The sequence below is a fragment of the Hippoglossus stenolepis genome, chromosome 20, assembly GCF_022539355.2.
Source record: "Hippoglossus stenolepis isolate QCI-W04-F060 chromosome 20, HSTE1.2, whole genome shotgun sequence".
NCBI classification, from domain to species: domain Eukaryota; kingdom Metazoa; phylum Chordata; class Actinopteri; order Pleuronectiformes; family Pleuronectidae; genus Hippoglossus; species Hippoglossus stenolepis.
This window is the reverse complement of record NC_061502.1, coordinates 6,930,961-6,956,374: the sequence shown is the minus strand read 5'-3', so window position 1 is coordinate 6,956,374 and position 25,414 is coordinate 6,930,961. Positions and strand designations below refer to the sequence as shown.

The 25,414-nt window shown below is 42.6% G+C and overlaps 1 long non-coding RNA gene across 1 annotated transcript in view; it reads left to right on the top strand.

Moving 5' to 3' along the window:
- LOC118099149 overlaps positions 1-25,168 on the top strand; it is a 35,754-nt gene extending 10,586 nt beyond the window's left edge. The window contains exon 4 of the long non-coding RNA XR_004694249.2: positions 24,757-25,168. This is a non-coding gene — a long non-coding RNA (uncharacterized LOC118099149). The remainder of the gene's footprint in view (positions 1-24,756) is intronic.
- The last annotated feature ends 246 nt before the right edge of the window (positions 25,169-25,414 follow it).

The following is a 25,414-nucleotide window of genomic DNA, read 5'->3' as shown; positions in this document are numbered from 1 at the left end:
ATCAGTCTGACATAAAGATAAATGTTGGGGAAATTACTTACAGAGCTGTTGAATCTTTAAACAGGGAAGATGATTCTAGCTGTGGACAGTTACCCTTATCAGAGCAGATACCCTTATCATTGTATGTAAATATATTATAATAGTATGATAAATAAAATGTTTTGTGTAATTTCTGATATTCTTATCACCATGGTTTGGTCAGTATCAAGTTAATACCGAAATCCATTAGGTGCGCCGCAACAATCCTATTTCCAATATTATGGAGGCACTGTAAATAATCTGTTGAAATTTATTGGTGTCAGCATTCTGTGACCACTAATGCAGATAAAGTTTCAATATATACTTTTCACATAAATAATCACACTCATTCTCTTTAAAGGCTCAGTAGAGGCCTGATAAATCCAGTTTCCATGTGAGAGAGTAAAAACAACCTTGACAGCAGCAATGTTTTAACAGGGCAAGTGAATTCTGGCACCACCGAAAGCACTTTTCTGTATTTCTTTCTCAGAGCGATACATGGAGCTCAGCTTAATCAAGGCTGCTGCGCACAAAGGGGGTATTTGTTTAATCATTTTGGCCCTGACAGCCGTATGCACGCACAACTTGAACCCACAGACGCTGCTTGTGTGGTGTCATTGTACTGTAGATGTGCGTATGTGAATGTGTCTCTTCTGTCGATACAGTGTGTGTGTGTGTGTGTGTGTGTGTGTGTGTGTGTGTGTGTGTGTGTGTGTGTGTGTGTGTGTGTGTGTGTGTGTGTGTGTGTGTGTGTGTGTGTGTGTGTGTGTGTGCAGCCAGTGCTTTTTTCTGTATCTTTTTCAATATTTCTTTTCTCAAATTTTTATCTGAGAAAAAGGAAAATATAGCACAGACATGGTTGATAAGATTCCAGATCCTTTCGTGGATCATGACTATAGACAGGCGCCGCCATCTTGCACTATTGATGTAAATTGTAGTCAGAGTGTGTGCAGTAGTGATAGAGGAGTGGATAGCAGTTATTAAGGTCCTGCCATGTTCTTTGACTTTTTAGTTTGTTCCATATCTCATCCACTAATACGGAGGAGGTGGTTATGCCAGCCAGTCATCAGGTGATGATCAAGATGGTTTGGCTTGACTTTTTGGGAACTGTCAGGTCATCCAAGTTCATGAATGGGACATGGTTAGGAGAACAGCTCAACAGGACTAAGAGTCTACAGTTAACGACTCTTTTAGCCTGTACTTTGGCACAGTGCAGTTTTCCGCTAATTGCTAACTTTGGCATGCTAACCTGGGCACAGTGAACATGTTACACTAGTATAATGTTCATCTTAGTTAAGTGTGTCAACACGCACACTAACAAAACAGCTGGGGATGATGGGAATGCCAATAATTTTACATTTATGTTGAAAATGTAACTTTAAACCTGATGACAACGTCAGAAGAGAAGAAAAAGAATCACTCCAGTGAACATGAATGTTTGTACCAAATTTCATGGCAATGCATCTAAGATTTGTTGAGACATTTCACTCAAAGCCACAAATGTCACAGTCGAACTAGAGGAAAAGTCTAGAACAGGCGTGTCAAACTCAATCACTAAAGGGCCCATGTTAAAAATATCACAACCGATCTGAGGGCCAAATGGAGCCTGTATTTATAAAACACTTTCAATCCAAGGCACTCATTCTTTGCCCAGTATAAAAAGTATTTCATACACAAATATCAACTTAACATAATACATTCATCTATTAAAAAAGTCTTAAAATAAAACAAGGATATCAAAATCAAAATGATTAGAGTTGACATTGACATGAAGAGTCATCGCTTTGCTTCTTTTTTTAGGGATAACTTAAACTGCTTTCAGACATGCACTGAACTCTGCAGTTCCTCTGTATTTTCTCCAGAGGGGGTGCATGTGTGAACACAAATGTCCGAGTGAGATGCTCCGCAGTTGTAGCCCCCTGGCCTCTTGGTCTAAAGTCTGTAGAAATCCAGCAGGGGATCCCCTGCTGTGTTCACTGCGAGCGAATGGGGGGTTGATGTTTTAACATAAGACAGACGCAAAAAAGCAAAAACAATTATCTCCCGTTGACAAAGCGGTAACACACATAAGAAGACACAGACGAAGATGTCAAGAGAGTTGGTGGTGATAAGAGCCGGCGCCGGTGTCTGTGCGTTTTAAAGAAAATCACGAGATCCCCTGAATAATACAGAAGATTCGATGCTGTTGTGAACACATCTGTGCAGAGAACCTCCCGCTGCGTTGTGCATGTGTGAAAGGCAAACTCTGGGTAAACTCCGTAGCCAATTCTCCGGATGTTACCTGCAGGTGCTTTATTGTACAGTCAGACATGTTTTTTACTTTCACATCACAACCAAACAAATCCAACTAACAAAACCAATACCATGGTCCAAAATATATATAAAGTGTGTTGAAACATAAAAATATAGATGTGACTGTATAAAAACCTCTCACCTCTTGAAAACACCTATTTTCCATTTTTGGTTTTGTCTGTAGACTGTATACAAAGATGGACGACATTACAGTTTCCCAAAAGGGAAGGTCATAAATCCTACCTCATCCATGTTAGCTAATGGGACATGGACCAAGTCAAGCACACATCAAATACATTTTTCCCAATGATGCTTTTTGTCATTTTAGGTAGTTCTTATTACACTGATGTATGTTCAAGTGTTTTTTTCCATTAAGTTTGGTTTTATTTAATAATTTGATGCTATAAAAAACAACTCTCGATTGGTTGAGCGTGTTTATTGGCAAGACCTTGCTAGCGTTGCTCCATCCCCGATCACTACTGATCACACTCGGCAATCGATTGTTTTGGCTTTATTTTTCGCTGGCTTGCTAACAAGCTAGCTAGCTAATAACAGTGTTGATGGAAGCTGGGATGCTGAAAGTTCATCAGGAGGAGGTGGTGGAGTCATGCAGGTGTTTTGCAGTATTAATAGTGCAGGATGTTGCAGTGCATGTTGGGGTTTGTAGTATTGTTTTGGCAGGCAATATAGAAACAGGCCAGTAGAAACCAAAAATCATTTTGTGGGTCAGATGTGTGCCATTAACCTGATCTGGCACTGTGAGTTTGATATACTGGACATTAATGTCCAAATGTATGTCACAGACTTTGGAGCATTTTATATCTATTAGTATTTTGAATTATATTGCAATAATTATTGATATTATTTTGCTGCCCAGCCTTAGTCTGGACCAAAGTAATGGACGAGACAACTGACCAATGGACAGATTGCTATCCCTGGAGCTATGATGCTGCAATCCTGCAATAGGAAAATGTGTTTCTTGTTAGAGACCCTTTAAATGGATCCAGTGTCCAGCATTTATGTGTGGGTAGTTTACAACAAAGTTGCAGCTGTACGGCAATTGTCTAAGAAATCCTTTAAGCCATTGATGCCCGATCTTATTTCACTCACTGTGGATGGCTGTTTGATCAAGTGATAGGACGGGCAACACTTCAGAGTTACAGTATCTACCCTGCAGCAAACATTTATTTTAAAGCTGTTACTTAGAGTACAGTCACTCCGCAAAAGTCTACCTCGAACCTTGTCAGAAGCAACTTGAGAAGCATGGTGCCATAATGACCGGCAGCATAGCACATCGACTTGAGGACCTGACAGCACATTGTCAGCGCAGTGTCCACTTTAACTGTGCGCTGCCAGCCTTTGCACAAAAACAGAAAGTGAGCAGGGAACCTAATACCTATTGACGCAGTGTTAAAACGACAGTATTCTACAAACACAGAGGCAGCGAGCCTCCTCTGGGGACGTGTATGAGCTCGCAGCTCCTGTGTACAATTTAAATAGCTTGTAGATGATTTAGACGGATCAAATGGCCGAGAGATAAAACCATAAAGGGTTGCGCTGCTCCGTGTGAAAACATTAAGGTGCTCATAATGATTACTTACGACCTGTTGACTCACTGAAATTGCTGTGAAATTGGCCAAAGAGTTGAGGAATGCTGCATCCAGACAGACAGTAATTGCATTTCCTGTAAGTCCCTGACTCGCTGTGTGTGTGTGTGTGTGTGTGTGTGTGTCTGTGTGTGTCTGTGTGTCTGTGTGTGTGTGAGAGACAGCTGCCCTTAAGCATACAGATTAGACTGACCTGAAATGAAACAGAGCAATATTGCGCACATTACCCTCAAATCACACATTAAGGGAACACCTTGAGAGTATGCTTTTCATTATGGATTTTTTCAGCATCATGAATCCCACTTTTCCCAGACCTCACAACTTGACCCAACCCTATTAGGTTTAACTCCACCTAACTTTTTGAAAAAATATTTGATGCCATCGATTGTCAGGAGAACCTTTACCTCAAAAACTCCATTTGAAAGCACCGTGTGTGAGCGTATGTACACACATGGGACTTATAAAAAGCTCCTGCTGATGAGAAATGCGACTCTTGAAAACGGTTGACTGCATCCAGGCCTCCTAATGGCGCTGAGCTGAGAGAACAAGCTCACTCCTCCGTGTCCTGTTCGATAAAACCAGGGTTTGGACATACGCCATCACTTGGGGCTTGGCAGGATGCAGTGACTCGCTGAGGTTTGAAACCCCATTAAAAATTGTCACTTTATTTTAAGCAGCTGCCACACTTTGGAGTCCCACATCCTTCTGGAAAACCAATCAGAGCCCCAGAGCTGGCAGGGGATTGGTCAAACAGCGCTCATACTGTGATTGTCTGAGTTGTTAAAGTTTGTTTCCCCTCGATGACTTAAGGGTAATGAAGGCTTTTAATTTTCTTGTCAGCTGAATTAAAGGCATCTGTCCGGCGTGTTGTGTCTTGAGACGCGGGAAGATTATTTATGAAACTTTCACTGCATACCTGACTAGACCATGATGGTTATGTGTGTGGGCCAACCCATAATCCCGACTAGATTTAGTGAATTTCTACAGCTGCATACTATATAGCACAAACTGCCAATTTTCAAGGTTACCTTACTACAACCCTCCTTTGTCAGCTCGTAACTGCGCTTTCATTGCCCACTAAAAGATACTCATCAGTGTTCCCATGTCGTGAGTCTGTCCACAGTTTACATTTTTACTCACTGGTTGTACAGAGAAGGATGAAACACAACGAGGGAGGGGAGCAACCAGCAGATGTCATGTGCCTGAGCCTGGTACAAGACACACTGTATGAAAGAAGTCAGGTCATACCGGTCGATTTAGAGTCAATACAAGCGGCCAACAGGAGACATATAACTGCAACACAGGGTTTGATTTTTAGCTCTGTGTAAGATAACTGTGTTTACATTTTTATATTTACTTTGTAATACTTTGTGAGAGATGGATAACTACCCAATACTTCTAGAGCTACTATTACTACACTGGATGCAAGAGCACCGTGTGTGCGTTGTGGAAGATCTTGCTTTTCATTGGGGCGCCGATATCAGGTTAGAGCAGCCGCACTGCTCTTCCAGAGAGTCAGGGTCTCGCCTTTCCTATCTGACCACGTGCAATTCACAGCAGAATAGACAGTGAAAATGATCTTTCACCACAGTTTCAATGTTTATCTGTTCAATATGTCACAAACCTAAATATTTGCATCACCTTCTGTATCTGTCTCAAAGTAAAAACACTTCTGTTGAGTGAATCATTCATTTGTTTTAAAAAGGTTTTTATTGTGAAAGATTTGCAGGAGTGGAAGATGGGCAGCTTAATAAATATAAGTCCTTACTTTTATACCGAAATGCAGCAGACACGTTACCTGTGTTAACAACAGACGTATGCGAGATGCAGCTTTAAGAATACTTCTATTAATTCTTTTAACTCTTGATATCTCACTAAAACCTGCATTCATTGATTTATTTAGCAAGTTGTATGCATCACAAAAAGCAGTAAACACAACACTGACATATTGTCACATTATAAAGTTGTTATGTGGTTGTATATCCACATCCAGCAAACATAGATAAACATTCATTTGGAGTTTCCAGTATTTCTTGCCTAATTATCAATTCAAGTATTCACTCTTCTTTTTTTTAAATCTTTGATGGTTGCCAACAACTCCTGAGGGGAATATGTGGCAGTTTAACTGCTTAATCCTCCATTATGCTTTAGTGCTTATAAGTGTCTCTGTCTTTTGGTGCTGAGCAGGTAGCGTTTACAGCGTCTATCAGAGCTTTTTTGGCTGTAAACTGCCGCATGTTGTGTCTGGAAGTGACACTGCGAAGAGTGGAAACATATGTTTTTCGGGATTGCTGTCTGTGAAACCAAAAACAACGAGCTGAAAGGCAGTAAAAGGCTCCATAGAGCTGAGTTGAAACTGGAGAGTAATTCAATTTGTTGTTAATATAAGAATAATTACTATTGGAGCTGCTTTAACTTAAACGATGGATGCCAATATGTAGTGTCTCTGACTTTGCATTTTTTCTGTCTGGTTCTCTTATACCACCATACACATATATACACAAAGCCACACAAACACACTCCCATGTATGTGGAACGGTTTTGTCTCGCTTGCTGGACATCAAGCTGGCAATTTAGTCCTTATAGCCTGCAGATGGTTGGTGTCACTCCAAGGTAAACCTCTGCTCTGCCAGACACAGTGCACACTACCTGCCAGCAGCCTCCGCTCTATCATGGTCTAGTAGCTTCCACCAACCCGATGCTTCGAAGTGGGCGTCTGCCGAGCAAATACATACACAGTCTAGTTCCTGTTGTGCTTCTGTCCTCAGACGGCTAGAGATGAGTATAAACAAGCCCAGAAACCCAGCTGTTTATTGTTCCAGGTATATGCAGTCAAGGCCTAGCGACAGGGGGCGAAAACTTGACTGTTTATTTTATATCCAGTTCTGAAGTGTGCCTGGAGACACACAGAACAGGATGAATAACACATTTGGGAGGAAAGAAAAGACAAAAAGCTAAATAATCAACAGTGGAGCAGAAAGATGGAGGGGGTGTGCGGAGGAATTTCTGGCAGAATTTTGCAACAGCAGCACAAAATTGCAAGACCAAAATGTTAGTAGAAACATGTCCGCTCAATGCTTTAGAAAAAAAAAATATTTTAGGACTGGAAGAAATGGGGAGCAAAAGAGGCGAAACGGTTTTGTTTTTGTCTGTGAAGGTTAAAATGTTTGGCTAGGCTGAGTGCCAGTGTGGAGGACGGCCCCGCTGTAGTTTCCCCGTTCTGGTGGGTTCGTGAAGCAGAGGTCAGCTAAGTCTGCTGAAATCAAATCCGGTGTCTCCCACCCGCAACAACAATGAGGCAGAAAGGCCCAAGGGCAGTGACATGATTATGTTGTTGTGTTCTGGGCTAAATCTGAGGAGAAGTTCGAGCCCCTGGCCTCGCTGTCTCTCCGGATTACGTAGACATGCGAGGCCTGTCTAAGCAAAAGCCAGGTGCTTTATCCTATCGCCCTGTGTGGCACACAAACAGCTGAATTAGCAGAACCTTGGCGAACGTTGGTCTGGTGAACTAATTGAGATCATATCCTCTTTCATGTTTGAAGCCTGTTCGACATCTCTGTCAAACAGTCCGACAGTATTCAGGACCCTGATGACAAAAGCAGATACACTAGATACACTGTTTTAGATGATATTTCTGTTGCGTGATGATAATGTGACAACCCCAGACTTTCCGCTTCAGAAGGTTCAGATGAAACAAAGTCCTTTTTATAAGTCATCTGCTCGATGCAGCATGAAACGTACCTCCAAGCAAGAGGGTGCTTGGTGTTAAACAGCAGATAGCACGTACAGTAAAGTAGCCGACACACGAGAGTGGATACAAAACTGAAACGTTACACGTCTACAAGTCCCTTCTTAATCAGAATGAGCTATGGCTTTCAGATGGTATTTAGATATGTAATGCTAACAAATGAGGCTTTGCTATTGTAGTAACTGGCTCTTAATGTTATTTCAGCAGCCAGTTCTGTCTCTTTCTAGTGGTTCGAGGAGCTTAGACAGTTTCCTGAGGCCTGGACTAAGCCCATTTGGGTTTGCACATTCTCTTCTTAGCGTGTAATTGCGATACTATTGCCATGAAATATTGGTATGCAATGTCCACAAATCCGGCTTTCGACATGGCAATGGACGGTGTGTATCTTCAGTATGTCGAAAGGCTTCTGTTGCAATTCAATTTGTAGTCTCATTTTGCTGCGCGTCTGGATCTTCTTAAATATGCCAGACATCGTATTGAGGATTAATTTGGAGAAACATTAAAAACCAATGACCGCTATCAGTTAGATTTGGACGAGCCCTTGATGTAAACACAGTGCAAATTCTGTGCAACTAAGCATGTTTCCTTTGCAGTTTTTTTCCTCAATCTCACACACCTCTCAGCTCTCCATCAAGGAATGCATTTTTTTAGTAACGCCCCTGCACTCCTGACAGGTATCGACTGCATGAGAGGACAGTTTGTCCTGCTAGAGCTATGCAGGCTGCAGGGGCCCATGTTTGGCTTGGATGCCAATGAATAACATTGTATGGAGAGAGGAAATTAAAAATGCAGGGTTGTAATTTACTGAAGAGTGGAACCGATTTAAAAGCTTTTTTTTTTTTCTTTGCCGCTTTGCTTGAAGTTTTCCAAATATGCCACAGCTGAGTGTGAACTGAGCTTCGTTGTTTTGGCAATAATAAGCAAGGCAAAGCTCCCAGTTCTCTCGACCTTACCCCCCCACGCTCCCATTACTTCTTGGCAAAGGCAGGTCCATGCTAAGGTAAGTCTTTATGAAATCTAAATGCTAGACATGCTCAACTCTTTTCACATCTCAAGTAAAATGTGGCATTATGCTATCATGAGAAACGCAAAAGCAATTTCCCTCCTGCAGTTGGACGCTGCTATTCTAGCTTATAAGGTCGATGACTGATATTGTGAGCAACGTTCTGTGATTGCTGGTCTCACAGTAAGCATGTGTTGCCTGCTTGTGGTCACTGCGGGTGGTTCCCTGTTGTGACACAGGTAAAAACAGATTAATAGTGTGATGAATTAGACTTTACAAGGCTCCATGGAATTTGGAGTCTCTCTTTTTAAATATGCCACTAAATTATAGCAATAAAAACGGTTTAAATTTCCTCAGTGCTATCTCTAACCATGTGTTGAGAGAAACCCTTACACTGACTAATGACAATGTAAAAATGACACATTAGGATGGGGTGCCTCACTCCGGCTAGCTGCTGAGTTAAAGGAAACTGCACTTGGTGGATTTTTTTTATGGTTTTCTCCCTTTTATAAACCTCAAATTTGCTGCTGGGTAACTCAACCACTTCCTCTCCTTCCTGTGAGATCAGGCAGTCGGGCAGGGTGAAGCCAAGCAGTGCAGGGGCTGCTGTGGCTTGCAAACAGCTGGCATGGCGCTCACAGTACCTTTGGCACCTGTGGGTGGGCGTCAACACTTTTCAGCTAAACAAACAAGGCCATCATCCAGCTTCTACCGCAGTCATGAATGGAGGATGGGCTCAGAGCGCCACCTGCAGCAGGGGAGGCCAGGTAGCAAGACCTTTATGTAAACCTGTCCTTACACTGTAGGTGTCAGGACAAAACTAGAGCCTGCTGGTGTCAAAAAATGTAATGTTCCTCATTTTGTAGTAAATGGGTTATTTTGGTAACACTGATGTAGGTAGGGCTTTTTTTATTCATTACTTTCAATCCTGCTGTTCTCCTGAAGATGGTGGTGTTGACCTGATTTGAGATCATACAGTGGAAAAGCCCAGCATGTGTAAGGCCTTTTTCCTAATTGGTGACCTTTAACAAGCCTATGCAAATATCACCCTGTCTCCATCCCCATTTCCTGTTGGCCTCGAGCTTGATAACAAAGATTTTGTATCATGATGTCGAAAATAAAGTGGGAGGGTGGCAGCGGGTTTCAGTGGGGGTGGGGGGTAGGGAGTTTTGCGCTGAGGTGTGGCCACATTTTTTAGCCTGTACGCCCACGCGAGTGTCTGGTAGAAGTTCAATTTCCAGAACCAGAGCGGTAAACTTAGGATGGATGAAGTGGCAACTGATCTGTTTGTCTAAAACAAACACAAACTGGAAATTTGCCTCCATGGAAGACGTTAAGGCTGCAAGGGGCCCACACCATCACCACCAACGGAATTTTCCCTAAAACAAGAAAAGAAAAGTTCAAGGCCAGATAGAAAGAAATAAAATAAGTGAGGAGAGAAGGGGACCCACCAGAAGGAGAGAAACTTTCCACGGGTTCACTGTTGTTTATGTGGGGCTGGCAGGGCGTTGCTATGAGCAGAGGATGCTGGGGGAAGTCGGACTTGTTGCTGAGCAAAGCTTCTCTTCCTCTGACCTCCTCACAGACTGCTTTTCTCACTATCTTTCCATCTCTTTACTCCCTCAATGTGTCCCTTTCTCCATCCCCTCTCTGCCTCCTCCTCTCCCTCGGTTCTCACACCCTAGATGTGCTGATGTGTGTCCAGGAAGAGAAGGCATTAGTGGGCCTAGAGGGCAGAAGCCTGGGAACCAGCCAGATTTCCCACTTTAAAACCCTCCCGTCCCTCCACCACTTCACCCCATGATGACACAGCCTTTTCTTTCCCTTGATGGTAGCCCAGAACAATAGTGGACAAAGCTGAATCACAGAATTTTTTTTTCCCTGAGTAATAGCTTTCATAGAAAAACACAAGCACATTTCGTGGGGGCTATAATAGGTCAGCAAGCACAGAAAAACATGTGGATTTTTTAAATCAGGAAAATACAGCTTAGATATTGTTTGATTTATATAATTTACATGGAGGGATCAACATAAATGTAGGAAAACTCCCCTGAAGCTTTCATACATTGACCATAATGTAGCCTATGTCACTATCGCCTCATCTCCATCAGCATACAGACGTTTACTCTTCAGCCCTCAGCCCTACCTCCGTCTCCAGGATGACAGGCACACTTTTGTATATGATAAAGTATGTGATATGCAACCCCCTCAGACCTCCCCTCCACCTTTTCCCCTTTCCCTTGCCTCTTCATATCCACCTTTTTTCTTTCCTCCTTAATAAATCCTCCTCTCAGATTTCTCCCCTTGCCCTCTGCGTGTCCCCCTGCTTCAGCCCCACCTGCTGGCTCTCTGCCCACAGCCAAGGATATGAGTGCCCAGCGACGCTGTGTGATCCCCCGGGGATGGGGAGGAAACCACAGCGTGTGTTTGTGTGCCATAGTGTGTGCATAAGTGTGAACCCCCCGTCCCATGGGTCAACATACGGTGCCCTGCAGATCCTATAACGGCAGAGCAGACCCAAATACAGTACACGACCACACGCATATATGCACTCGCATTGTGTGAGTCGTGTCTGTTCAACAGCTCATAAGCACAAGGCTGGGCAGTGCCGGTTCACTGCTGTTGAAAGCATTATGTGTCCAGCCGGTCTGAGGAGTGAGCCATTAGTTAAAAGCAGCCGTCATAAAGAGATTCCCTTGTCTAATAATGAGGTTTGTTAAACAAGGCCAAACAGGGCCACGGCTGCTCACTGCGGTGAAGCTTGACCACTAAGCTGAACACTAGAGGGGCAAGTGTGAAATCAAAGTACAAAACAGCCTTTGCTTTTGATGCATTGCGCAATAGAGACTCATCAATACGAGCCCACACAGATTTGAAATCAGTGGAATGTTTAGATGAATGAAAACAGGTTTGAATATACTGCCAAAGAAAAATAATAGACCAAAATCTTATGCTCAAAAAGTCCATTCTTTTCTGATGTGCAGTGGAAAGAAACAGTCCAAAATTAATTCTAAAATGATTCAGTGACATTTGCAACATTCTTTTTGTTAATATGTTGTTTGATATATCTTTTTAAATAAGCAGCTTTTAGTTGATATCATTATCTATTGCATGAGTGTGCATGGTTGGCGTTTGATGCAAGATGTGGGGGTTACTGCAAACAGTAACTAAAGAAACATTGATATAATGGAATATAGTTCTCTGAAAAAAGATGAACTGATTAGGTTTCAGTGGTCAAGGGTCAAAGGTCATGGTGACCTCATCATTGTGAATGCAATATGCCAGGAACAACTGGAGGGACTGAAACTGCACTGGCGTGTATATATATATATATATATTTATATATTACATATTACTACAATAAGAACAGACCTTGTGCTAAGTTAAAGAAAGTAATACAAACTTGCCAAAATGTTATTTTTGTTTTTTCTCTTTTTAAACAATCAAGCCAATGGACAGCAGGTAATAGTTGTTGGTCGCAGCCCTGGAGTAGGTTACTTTCTGTTACTATGAAAAGAGCTCAGGTTTCAATAGGTGATGAATGCCAGATAATGCCATCTGGATACAGAACAAATGGGAATCTTGGTGCCTCAGTCGAAGTTCCTTCTTTCTCTGTTTTGTCAGGAATGGTCTATGATGGTTTGACTGTAACCACGAAAGAGGCCAACACAGTTGCTCTTTTCTCCTGTGTCAACACCCCTGTTCTTGGTGTGGCAGCGGTGGTTTGACCTGTCGTTGTATTAGTCCTGACAGGTTTAAACAGGATTAAAACCCCTCAACATGCTCTGAAAGAACAACAGAGCAATTGGGAAAGCGAGAGGTTGTGCTTGTCAAAACGCGCATGCGTGAACAGGATCAAATAGAAACACGCATGGCCTACAGGTACACAATATGTAGAGTATATGGGTGTAGACATACGTTGCTTCACAATGTGGTGAACACCATATCCCACCCCTTTTTGCACACACTCATCACACACTGTTTGTTTTTACACGTGCATTGTGGGACACCATTGCTGCGCTGCCACTGCTCCCAGCTGTCAAACAAGATTATTGGGGTGGCCCCCTTCTCTCCACTGTAACATAGACGACTAAAGGATTAAGCTCGTAGGCTTGTCAGTGACGTGCAAATGTACAAAGAAACACAGATTTGCACGCACGTTCAAAGGCCAACCGAGACTTCATTTTACCCCACTCCACAGCAGAAATAGAGACATGAAGCCATAACAAATGAAAGCCTTTTTAAAACAAAGGGTCCACTATTTTGAGTACAAACATATCCAAGAAAGACTGTTTCCTTTCTTCAATGACCAAAACAAAGACTCTTTAAAAATTGCTCTTTATGGTTTTGAGTTGCACAGAGAAATTGGATTGGGGTTCAAAGTCGGCTCAATGAAGGTCATCCTAGTACAACAAGAACCGTGAAGCTTGAGAAATGGCATATGGTCAAAGACAAGAAAACATACCGAGTTTTAGACCCGTCACTAGAGTAGAAATCTGTGAAAGGAGGAAGAGGTTTATAGTGTTGGAAAGGTTTATAATCTCAGCAGGTACCTCAAATTTACAGATTAAGCCCTCTAAATGCCTCTCAAGTGTGGGATCTGATGTACAGCATGTTGATTTTTTTTCCAGTGATCTGGAAAGTGCATCATGTGCATGCAGCTACGTTGCCATCAAAATCCCTGGGTCATAATTCAGAGGGAAGATCGCCAGATTTATATTCAAGCCTTCTTCCCTCGCTTAGGTGCTGGGTCAAACCGATCAAAATGCCTGATATATGATGGAGGGAGATTCTCGTCTGTCATCAGCCTGCCAGAGATGAACCCCAAACACAGGGCCTGCTATCCGGCCTGCTTCCCTGCTTCAAGGCCCTGTTCACTATTTTGCTTGACTCCATTTAATAATGTACATTATGGCAGGTTTGACAAATTTCACTGAAAAACCTCCCGCTGTAGAGTCGACATGTCACACTTTTCCCCCCATTCAGCCATAAATGATGTCACATCCTATTAGCCCAACCTGAAAGAAGATCCTTTCCCCGTGTGTGTGTGTGATGGTTGGCTAGGTGTGGTGCTAATTCAGAGTCCAGACACCTGGAGGGGAGAGAGCGAGAAAGAGACCTGAGGGAATAGCAGCTTCAGCTCAGAGAGAGGGGGCAATAAAGGAGGATAAAGGATGAGAAGTCTGGCAGAAGTTGTAGTCGTAAATTAGCTTGTCCTCAGTCTGAGAGGCGCAGATAATGGATGCACATGATAAATGAAGTCTTAAAACCCAGGGGAGGTGGCAATGTGCATAGTTAAGAGCTACAAATAGAGAGGAGTTCACTTCGACCTTTGACATCCAGATTTGTATGGTTGCCCTTAGACCTGAGGGATAAAATAATAGCGATAACCATCAATGATCGGCACTTCAATCAATAGCAATAAGATTGTGAGCATGCTATGAGTGACACGCAAACAGAAGTGTGTGAAAATAAGAAAATAAGTGCAGCCGGTTTAGAAGTTGTTTACAAAAAGGACAGGTCAACTCACCATGTTGCTTTTTTCATTGTGTTAACATAAAAATGATGACGTGTGTGCCTCCATGAGTGGTTAAATTCAAAATAAAGTGTTTAAATTCTATTTTTCTCTCCATGGAAAAAATAAGTAATTTAAAATGTTCAATAGTTATCAATATCTACAGATAGAAACTTTTTTCAATTCATCATCATAGCATACGTTCCCCTCTTGCTCGGTGAAAAACGACCATCTGAACCTGAGCAATGAGCTTCAGTAGTTATAACCGTCCATAAAGTTTAGATATTCTGTCAAGTCGACGGTGGAAAAAGACCCACATGCACGTCTCTGTCATCGCTTGGTTGGAGAAAGTGAACCTTGTATTTCTTCTCTTTGAAAAGAGCTGTTGGACGAGGCCACTCAACTCCTCTAAGTCCGCTTCCTGAGCATATTTTACACTGCAGCGAGTAGGAATCCTCATGAAAATGAAAAATCTCTAGAGCAGAAACGGCCTGTGTGTTCTCAATGATGAAATGAGGCGACAGAGTAACACCAACAAAAGTGAAAGTGATAAATTCGACAGCTACGCTGTGAAAACACATCAAACCGAAAATCCCTTTTCCAAACATTCCAGGCTCGTTTGAGCACCTTTGCATTTATTTGTTTTTTAATTCGTTCTCATGCATTTTAATAGCTCCATTACCTATAAATATCCGAACATACACAGGGACGTATCCTTAACTGGGACCAAGAATAACAAGCCCAGGAAGGCTCAGATAGAGGGGCTGTGTGTTCATTATGATATGCAGTGTTCAATTGCCACATTAATTAAGCAGCTCCAGGCAGCAGTGGCAGGATGACGGACAGGCCTAGTCACAGGAGGCACGTTTGATACACTGCCAAGTCCGAGCCTCGCTGTCCGGCGGCTGATTTATGGACAGAGCTGGAAGTCGGAAAAGTATCCAGGAGTCATATTTTTAGTGGGCAGTAGTGCCGTGCACATGTGCAGGGGCTTAGGCCGGTCCCGAGGGACGCCATTCATCTCTCATCACTGCAATGCTGATAACATCCTCCTCTACATAACACACACATCCCAACCGAGCACATGCGCTCATATACACGCTGGAGCCCGGCGGTCGTCAGCTTCCTACAAGTGGAGTCACATAAATACACAGGCAGTGTTTAGATGACACTTGGTCCCTGGTATACTCTCTTTGTGATCCTTTTGTGAGTTTGTGATTTGCGGATGTTAAACAGGAAGTTATTGAGGAGTGTATAAAGCCCGGTTTCCTTCCTGCTCAGACAGTGCTGCATTTGGCTGTGTTTTAACAGCTCTGCAGTTCTCTCTGTTTGTCTCCCCCCCCAATATTTTTTCCTTATGCCTCACATCGAGCCATTATAATCTCCAGTTTTAAAAAGAAAGGAAAAACGAGAGGCCATTTTCATGCCAGCTGTCCCTTGATGTATTCAGGTCGTCGACTGCACATGTGCGAATGATGCTTTTCCGTGGCGATTTGAATATCAGAATGGCTGATTATGAGGGTGGCATGCGCGAGCACAACCCTTCAGAGCCAGAGAGCCAAAAAAGAAAGGACAGAAAGATGAAAGAAGGTTTGAGATAATCGTCATGGCTCTGGTATTGCATATCACACGGTCGAGACCAACAGGGGCCTGAAAGGACTCAGCATCAGTAAACAATGGGATTCAGACGGTTGCAATATTCAGCAGTTCTGTCATTTTCACGTCAAGGTAAAATGAGTTGAATAATTGACCCTCGGGTCAACTGCAACTGTTTCCTTTTCATGTGGAGTGGAGTTTTGAGATTCTGGTGTTACTGTAGTTTGAAACTGCAGATGTTTGTGTTTATAAAAATACACTGGCTGAGTTATTTTCCAAAACAGTTCAATATGAGATTTTAGCAAAGATGGTTGAACAGATCAGAGAAATGGAAAAACACATTTGTTGGTGGTTTTTGATTGTTAGATTGTTAGACTATATTGTCTGTACTGTTTATTCATCAGGGCCCCACATAGTCTCTCTCATCATGAATATTAGACAGATACTCATCCTCGTGTTTTCTTTATTGGGAAGTCGATAGTGAGGCTGGAAGGAAACATTGGGAGGTGGATATGATTTTCAACACAGGCCCCCAGTAGAACTATTGACTCTGTGGTTATGTGCTGCTATTTATCCATAATGTTTTGTAGCTATGCTGCGCAGTGGTATTTAGCCAGACATATCCTTTATTATTATAAAATTGATTACCATTTCTTTGTAACACAGTGCGCGCTGTAGACCTGTCTGTTTGGAATGGGCTGTTTTCTTGGCCCGTGGAGATGTTGGTTGCAGTTTTCTTTCTAAAAATGTAAAAGTGACCTGCAGTAACTGAACTGTGGCAGATAAACACAATGGGCTGCAGTCAACAGAACCCTGAAGCCGCCCGACCGCTGCTGCACACAGATCTGTTTAGTTAAAGTTCAGTGAAGCTTGACTCAGTTGTCAGTGACGTTGTCTTGTCCTGATCGACAACGTCACTTACCTTGATGAGTCACAGCCACCACTGCTACAGACCAGTGATCGCCTGTTTATTCAAGTTCATTAATATTGAATCGTGTGTCCAAATCGCACTAAATCCAACACTGCACTTCTTTGGGTTCTTAGCAATTTGCATGCCCAGTGTACAGTCGATCAGATAAATAGTTTTTGAGATATACGCAAGTCACTTACAGACAGACAGGGAGAAAGAGATTTTGGGAATTATTAGAAAGATAATAACTTATTCATTATTTGATGGAATATTTTGTGCTATTGCTGCTACTAATACTTACTGCCATTGTTGTGGTGATCAAAACTGCTGCTGACCTTACTTTCTGATTCTCCACCCATGGGCCTGTATTTTATCATGCAAATGCTCATTTTTGTGGATGTGCACAACCAAAGCTCCCAAGAAACAAAGGATGTGTAGTTGAAATATACTAGTGGCATAAAACAACATATAAACTGAATTGTTAAGAGCCTGAGGCTACATAGCATTATGTTGTAGTTATATAATAATAATATATATACGATATCTGTCCAGACAAGCTCTGTATCATTGTCTGAACTAACATACATGAAAACTCACTTCACATACACTGGACATGTGCATACTGGTGTTATCACAGAGCAGATTTTCTACTCTACAGCTGATTGCTTAGTTGCAGAAAATATTACATATGAAAAATGCTGCTAGCAAAAATGTTGACGAGGTGTTATCAAAGTTTTGCCATCATCGCTAGTAGTCAAGTCGTCACTGATAACAACCAATCAGGAGGCGAATTAGGGGGACTCTGTAATTGTTTCCAAACATCGGCTTTTGTCCTTCCAACATGCAGGCCAGGAGTTTTCAAAGTAAACGGGGCCAGCAGCATTTTGAAACTATACTGAGTTTAAGGCGCTTGAAAACTCCGGAGTAGTGTGGATGTCAAAACATGGCAGGCATAAACCTAACAATAGTGTTGTGTTTTACCTTATCTTTATACCTTGTCTCCTAGAATGTTGCTCTGTCAGAATGAATACACCTTAAACGCTCATTATATTTTTCAGATCCCTAAAACAGTTTGCTTGTAATCAAGTTATCATAACCATTCACCAACTAATTTAGGGAGCCCATGGCCATTTTTAGCTCTGGGGCCTCTGAGTGGGTTAATGTGGCCCAGTGTTAAGTGATTGACCTCAGTAACACATCTACTCTGAAGAGTTTAAAAGGCTTAATACAGACTAAACAAAAAAAGTTGTTTTACCCAGCACTACATTTATCATACTAAATCAACACATGGGAGTCATCTGATCTCAACATATAGAGAAAACAGAATGGTAATGTTGTGGTGATCGAAACATGCTGCAATTTTCATCAGTGTCAGATACCGGCAAGTGACAGGAACCTGGAAACTGGCAGGAGCGCTTGGCTCCATAAGTGCACAGTAACGTCCAGACGAAATGTATTCATGTATGCTGATGTGTTGCTGGTCCGGCTCACAATGTGCTGCTAAACCAGATGCTATTTGCTTGCCTTTAACTTCCATTTTTCAACGGCAGAAGACTGGTGTTTCAGTGCTGTTGAACAATACAAATGTGTAGCTGAGCAGAGCAGAAGTGCTTATTATGATTTATTTCATCTGAGTAAACTTAAGACAAGCGATAACAAACGCTGCAAAAAGTTCTTGCTACTGAAGATACACAGTAATTGCTTTCATCTGAATGTCACGCCAAGCATGCTTTATCAGGCTGGCACAATCTCATTACATTATGGAAATCAATTAATGCTCTAATTTCTGTGGCACACAAGCATGGAGCCAAATTATGACAAAATATTTTTTTCCCCCAACCCTAATTAAATGAATCATTTTGAAGTGATAGCGCAAATAAAGCCAGAGATGTAATTGGACCCAGGTTTCATATTGACAAATGGGGGAAAAAAGGAAACCGACTTTATTTCATTTGCCACTGGGATGGTGCCTCTTTAAGAATGAAAACCGCAAATTGCTCTCAACAATTCCTATACCTCTGGAGTTGACCACTTTAAAATTGGCCCGTTCAGAGATTATAAATATGGCTATTTGATGGCTCTGTTATTACGGCTGAGAGGGGGGAGGAGAGGGAGGGCTTGTGGCTGTAAGGCCGGATGGTTTCTCTTGATGTGGGCGAGAGCTTTGAGCTTCCACACCACACGCTTCTGTGCTCTGCAACAGGAAAAACACAGGAGATCACTTCCAAATGAAAATGCATGCGCACACACTCACTCACACACACACACACTCCCTCACTCACTCGCACACACGCACGCCACATGCAGGCGATAGAGTAGAGCGATAAACAAAATAAACAGCTCGTCCCTCCACCGCACAACACCCCAAGTGTTAGGTCGATGACAACACTGGGCCCTGTTGCTATAAACAGTAGCTCCATAAATTATGTGTTTGCATGTTGATGCTTTATGTACACTTTAATCTGCTGTAATCTGTCCAAATGTGCACACCTAATCTCATTAATCTCCAGAATGTTTAATGTAGGGTTTTAATTGATCCCTTTGCATGTTATCCATGGTTTACCTTAAAGCGAATCACTCCCTCTATGTAGTACGACATGTGTTTGTTGTTTACCATCACTCCTCTTTTTCCTGTACGTGTGTTTACCATTTGTGTGTATGGGAGTTACATTAGAACACAACAGGAACGGTCGGCAGCAGCCTTTTATGCATCATAAGTCTTTATTGTCCCTGGTGAGCAGCATTTCCAGTAAACAGGGCCATTACGGAGGCCAAGTTCCCCATTTGTGTTTGTGTGCTACGAGGTCAAGAGTGGAGTCGGGGAGTCAAATGGTGAACGGCTAAAGAGTAAATCCCACAGCAGGGATCCTGAACAATTTCATTTTAACAAGAACCTTGGGTTGTTTTCTTTCTTCCCCCTTTTTTTCCTCTCTCCGCTCCCTTTGCATCTGGCTTTCTCGCAAGTTTACACACATTTTCTGCCTCTCTTCCTCTTGCTGTGGGTTGCTGCAGCTAGGCTGACTCAGCCCTCCACACTATTCTTGGGCCCTGACGAACAGTGTTGATGTAGCCTGTCTGATGGCCACACGCCATAAACCAGTCTTTGTTCCCCCTGCCACTTCTGCTGAGCTGTTCGCCCGCGCCTCTCCCTCCAAAAACTGCCGCTTGACCGACCGACCAGTTGATGAAGCGTAAGCAAACCACTTTGCATCAACAAAAGGAGTTTATCTTTCAGTAAGTGAGTGGGCCACTGTAGTGAAATACGATACCGCAACTACTGCAGATGCCTTGCATAAAAATAAAAAAATTACCACAAGTATCTCAGTGTGTTCCCGTGGCCTTTGAGCTCAAGACAATGTGTGAAGATGTTCTTTAACAGAAGCCGGAGGATGTCGAAAATCATTAATCACTTTATTTTCCTGGAAAAAATGCTTTGATCCGAAATAGCCAGAGGCCTGAAGATACTTCAGTACCTGAGGGACAGGCATGTGCCGTCCAAAAGGAGATGGAAGAGAATGGTTTGACTGTCTGGGATCATTTCATAATGAAGTTCATTATCAGACATACAAGCATTAGACAGCTCTCATGACCGCAACAGTCAAATACACATCTTTTCATCGTGGAGCTTTTACCCCTCTCACTTTCTTGCTCTCTTTCTCACAGGGGCCAATTTGCCCCATTCCTTGGATCCAGTCAAATAAATAGGGTAATAAACATAGGGTGAGAGAAATGGTTCTGCAGTCTGCAAACTGCCTGTCTGCACTGTCGTCCATTAAGATGTGAGATAAATTCAAAGCATGTCTGATATTAGCGAGTGGCGGCAGGGCTCAAACTCAAACCATCTGTCTGCGTGTAATCACGCAATTCACGGAGCCAGGGAAGGGTGAAAGGTATAACCGTCCCCGCGGAAGGCACACGCTGCTTATTATGGGTGTTGATAGTCGCGAGAAGAGAGCGCGGCGTCCCTGAAAATAGCGTAACCGTCATCATATTATCGCATCTGAAAGGGAATTTGCGTTGCTACCGCTCTCAAAGGGACAAAGAGACCTTTAAACATTCACACGAGGAGAATTCCGGGGTTTTGCAGCTCAGAACGAGGATGATTGATGGGATGCCTGAGGACAGTGAATAGACAGGATGGATAGAGAGTGTGAGAGCGGCACACTGAGAAAGAGAGACAGAGAGATGCTGACAGAAAGTGTTGATCTGACAGCAGAGATCAGGAGGTGTGTATCCGGTCTCCCTCTCTCTCTCTGACCCACATGCCTGGATGCCGAGAAGGAGAGCACACGCACAGATCTGGCTACCATCGCTCATCAGTCATCTCAGGAAGCAGACGCTGCTTTTTGATAGTTGACATGGCTGCCATCAGCTGGATATGGAAAAACCCCAAAAAAGAAAGAAAAGACAGGAGTTTGAAATCTTATGCTCCGTCGAAAGTATCACCAACTTCAGCAGATTGTGTGGAATGTTTGAAAAGGAATGCAATCCTTAAAATAAGAGCCACAGACTACTTTTATCAGTTATATAAGGCTCAACAGATGCCAACCACTAATCTAATGATGAATATCAAGTGCAGACTTTGTCAAAAGCTTTTAAATAGAAGGTGTTGTGATTTTAGCAAATCTCTAGATCATTTTACCTCCAGAAATTGAAGGAGCTTGGGTAGCTGGTCATAATAAATTATGTCACATAAATCAATCCACTGCAAAGAAGGGGGGAAAAGGACCTGTGGAAGAAAATCTCCATTCATGATGGGAAGAATGAATGCATTGTCTGAGCAGCACTATACTTCACTGTACAGCGGTCCGCGTTAAAGAGACAAATCACCCCAGGCCTTCATGAGTGAAGCATAGTGGGAGGCCAAGATGAATACAGTACATTTCCCCTCTCTGTTTCCCTCTCAGCTAAGTCATAGCAATTAAAAAGTCCCCAAAGAAGCAGAGCTCGACGGAGCCAGCAGCTCAGTGAGAGACACAGACCACGGCCACTGCTCTAATTGAAACAGGGCCTAAAGTCTAACGGCAAATACCCACATTTATTTATTTTCAGCCATTTAACATGTCTGAGATCTTTGTCTCTGAGAGCTAATTGCTCCTTCCGACAGGAAGACAGTGAGTCAATGGGTAGTTTATGTACAAAGAGATTTCAATCTGATCCCCCTCCGTGTTTTCAGCCCGATGGAAGCACTCGGAAATATGGAAAGTATGAGAATCTTTTCCCGGTTTTATAACAATACAGGATAATCCCAGACTGTTTTACTAAGGCTGGTAAATATTTAAAGTGTTTGCCGGGGTGTAAACTTTTGGTTATTGCACTCGCAGCAGTGGAGAGATTGTTTTGCTGTTGCCTGCATCGCTCCAGTCCATTACATCATGAGATCATTTGTTTGAACGGTTTGATTAGAGATCTCAGAAAATCCACAGAAATGCACAAAATTGTCCGTCCTTTTTGGCCTGGCACAAGCTGAATAAAGGCAGGAAAAAAAGAGAAAGCGCTGGGTGAAAGGAATGTAATCATGGTGCGTTCATGGACGTCAGCACACGGAGAAGACTTTTTAAAATCCCATCCGATGAGTCTCCCAGACCACTCCAGTAAAGTAGAAAATGGGAAATGTTATACTTGCTCTCTCATCGACCACACACTCGTTCGACTAGCTAAGTAACAGAGGAGCAGAGGCCACTTCTGGAGTAACCAGAGCTTTTGATTTCTTTGTCCCCCCTCTGAATTTTTTCATTGCAAGACCCTTGTGTGTATTTTATGCACGTCTGCGCACTATTTTATATGTGTATGCTTACTCTTTGTTTCTTCTTGCTGAACTAGCCGAACATCAGGTGAATAGAGAGGAAGGAAACATAGACATGGTCACTGGCTCTTGTCTGAGCACATCTGTCTGCCAGCTGTGCATGTGTTTACACCTGACCCCAGCCAAGACACCGTCTGGGTTGCTCCCTCACTCTCTCCCTCGCTTTACTTACATCCACCCCACCCACCCCCACCCACCCAACCTCCCCCTAAAAGGTTATACTTCCTACTGTCGAGGAAACTCTTCAGGCCCTGCTTAAATGAGCTGCTCCTGCACTGCTCAGTGTCTCACCATCCAACCAACCATCCATCCATCCAATCATCCATCCAACCAGCCACCCATACAACCATCCAGCCATCCAACCAACCACCCAACCAACCATCTATCCAACAATCCAACCATCCATCCAACCAACCATCCAAATAACCAACCAACCATCCAACCAACCACCCAACCATCCATCCATCCACCCAACCATCCATCCATCCATCCATCAAACCATCTAACCATCTAACCTACCAACCAACCAACCAACCAACCATCCAACATTCCATCCATTATCTATACTGCTTATCCTCTTGAGGGTTGTGGGGGGAGCTGAAGCCAGTCCCAGCGCACACTGGTCAGGGTACACTCAGACAGGTGGCCAAGCTACAGAGACAAACAACCATTCACACTCACATTCACACCTACGGTAAATTTTAAGTCTTAAATTAACCTAACCCCATTCTGCATGTTGTTGGACTGTGGGAGGAAGCAAGAGTACCTGGGGAAAACCCACGCAGACACAGGGAGAACATGCAAACTCCCCACAGAAAGACCAAGGCCGTATTGGGATTCAAAAAAGGTGAGGCAACAGTGCTAACTAGCACACAATCGATTCAAAGGTAATCAAAGCAAACTGAGGTTTTTGAGGGGAAAAAATGGATCATATAAAATTGGTGGCAGAGAGCTAAAGCTAGAGAATGGTAGGTAAAATTATGATGGGATGGGACAGATTTCAGAGAGAGAAAAGGCTGATTCATGGTGGTCGTACTGTCATGGCTCACATGGGACTGATACTACAATTACTGCTTTTCCCCATGTAAACATTGGCATTGCATCATGCGCTTCTGCTTTAGCAAACAATACAACAACAAAAAAAACATACCATCACATTCACAGAGACATTTCTGTCCTTTCTTTATCCAAATGAATCTGTTCTGAGAAGACAAGTGTTTACACTCGGCACGGACAAGGGGAAGTCTCGGTTTGACTGATTACTAAACAATGCTAAGTCGCCATGATAAAAATGGAGCATTAAAATCAGTGTTCGATAAACACCAGCCAGGGAGTCACCAGCAGATAGCCTTTGATACAAAGGGGTTTTCCCCCTCGCCTTACTTTTTTTCACTGTTCTGTAGGTGGCCAACCACTGGGCCCAGTTTGGAGTGTAGTGAGACTTTGGTTTAGAGAAGGACTTGGGGTTTTAGCTGTCATTTTGTAGAAACAAACAAATCTTGGTAATCAAAGTCACTGTTTGGAGCTAGTCAGAGTCCCATTCCCTCTCGTCTACAAACCATGGGCTGTTTTGTTATAGGAATTTGTATTGTAGCCTACTCTAAGTGCTCTATAGGTTCCTTTGTTTACACTTATCTGTTATTCTACAGCTATTGTTGGCATTAGAATTTCTTGTTATTTTCTTTAAAGCCCCTTTAAAGCTCCCATGAATTGGCTGCTTATGCTATTACTCTGGTATTGTGTAAAAGTTACAAACAGTACTTTCATTTTGACCATTTAAAGACTCTTTCCTTTGAGTTTAAATCTTCAATCAATGAAATCAGACCCCTTTTTTAATACTATTCATGGTCAGGGCCCTTCAATGTATCTACAATGTGTAATTACACTCTGTCTAGTTGTTATTTTAAGTGGGTAAGTGAGTAAGTATTCCCACGCTGAATTTATATTTCCTTCACATGACTGAGGACTTGACAGGAAACTATGTCGGCATATAATCCAGCATCACTGTTTTTAATTGTATCCAATTAATATCAGCCTCCCTGTTCAGTGTAACAGCTGTATTATCAGAGCTGTTTAAAGTTACTGCCACTTCACATTTAATACGTTCAGATTGTGAAATAAAGGGTGACTTTTATTGTGTAGCGGTAACAGGAAATGCGATGCACATAGGTCAGCACTGACCGTAATCGATTATCAAAACAAGTTTTATTGGGGCATTTATTGTCATCTGCTCCATTTAACCTTTTTTTTTTTTTTACAAGGGAGTAATGGAATAAGAAAAAGCAGCCGGAGTGAGCTCAGAGCTGCAAGCAACAGACCGCACACTTCAGTGACCAACGTTTTTGTTCAAATGTGACTTTGTTTGTTTGCGCTCTAAGCAGATACACCAGTTGCTCTGCTGTTGTATTTCTGACAAAGTGGCTGCTCAGCAAGTGTTTTCTGTTGTATTAAACCTTGTCAGGGTAACGATAGATGTCACTTGAAGTCTTAAAGAAAACAATAGAAAAAATGTATTCTTATCTGAAAATAAGTTGTTTTATTAAAAACATTCTAATATAGTGTCACTATTTTTCAATCACAATATGATGAAAACGGTAAAGTTACATGAATTTGCTTCATACCAGATGTGGTATCTCTTAGTTCAATCTAATAAATGTTTTGTATGCCAACTTAGGTAAAGTCAGTGACTTCTAATTGAACATCATAAATGCACTACACAACTACCAGTGTTGCTTTATAATGGAGTCATGTTTTATTTTTTCTTAATATCCCTCCGATGCAATGGCCTAGCACCCATTGTCAGGGGCCAGGGGGTCTATGGAAGCCGATGTGGGGGCCACATGGATGAGCACGGACTCATGAGCCAGACAGTTACGGATCGCTTGCTTTTAATTAGCGGCTTCACATGCAGTCCGTGTG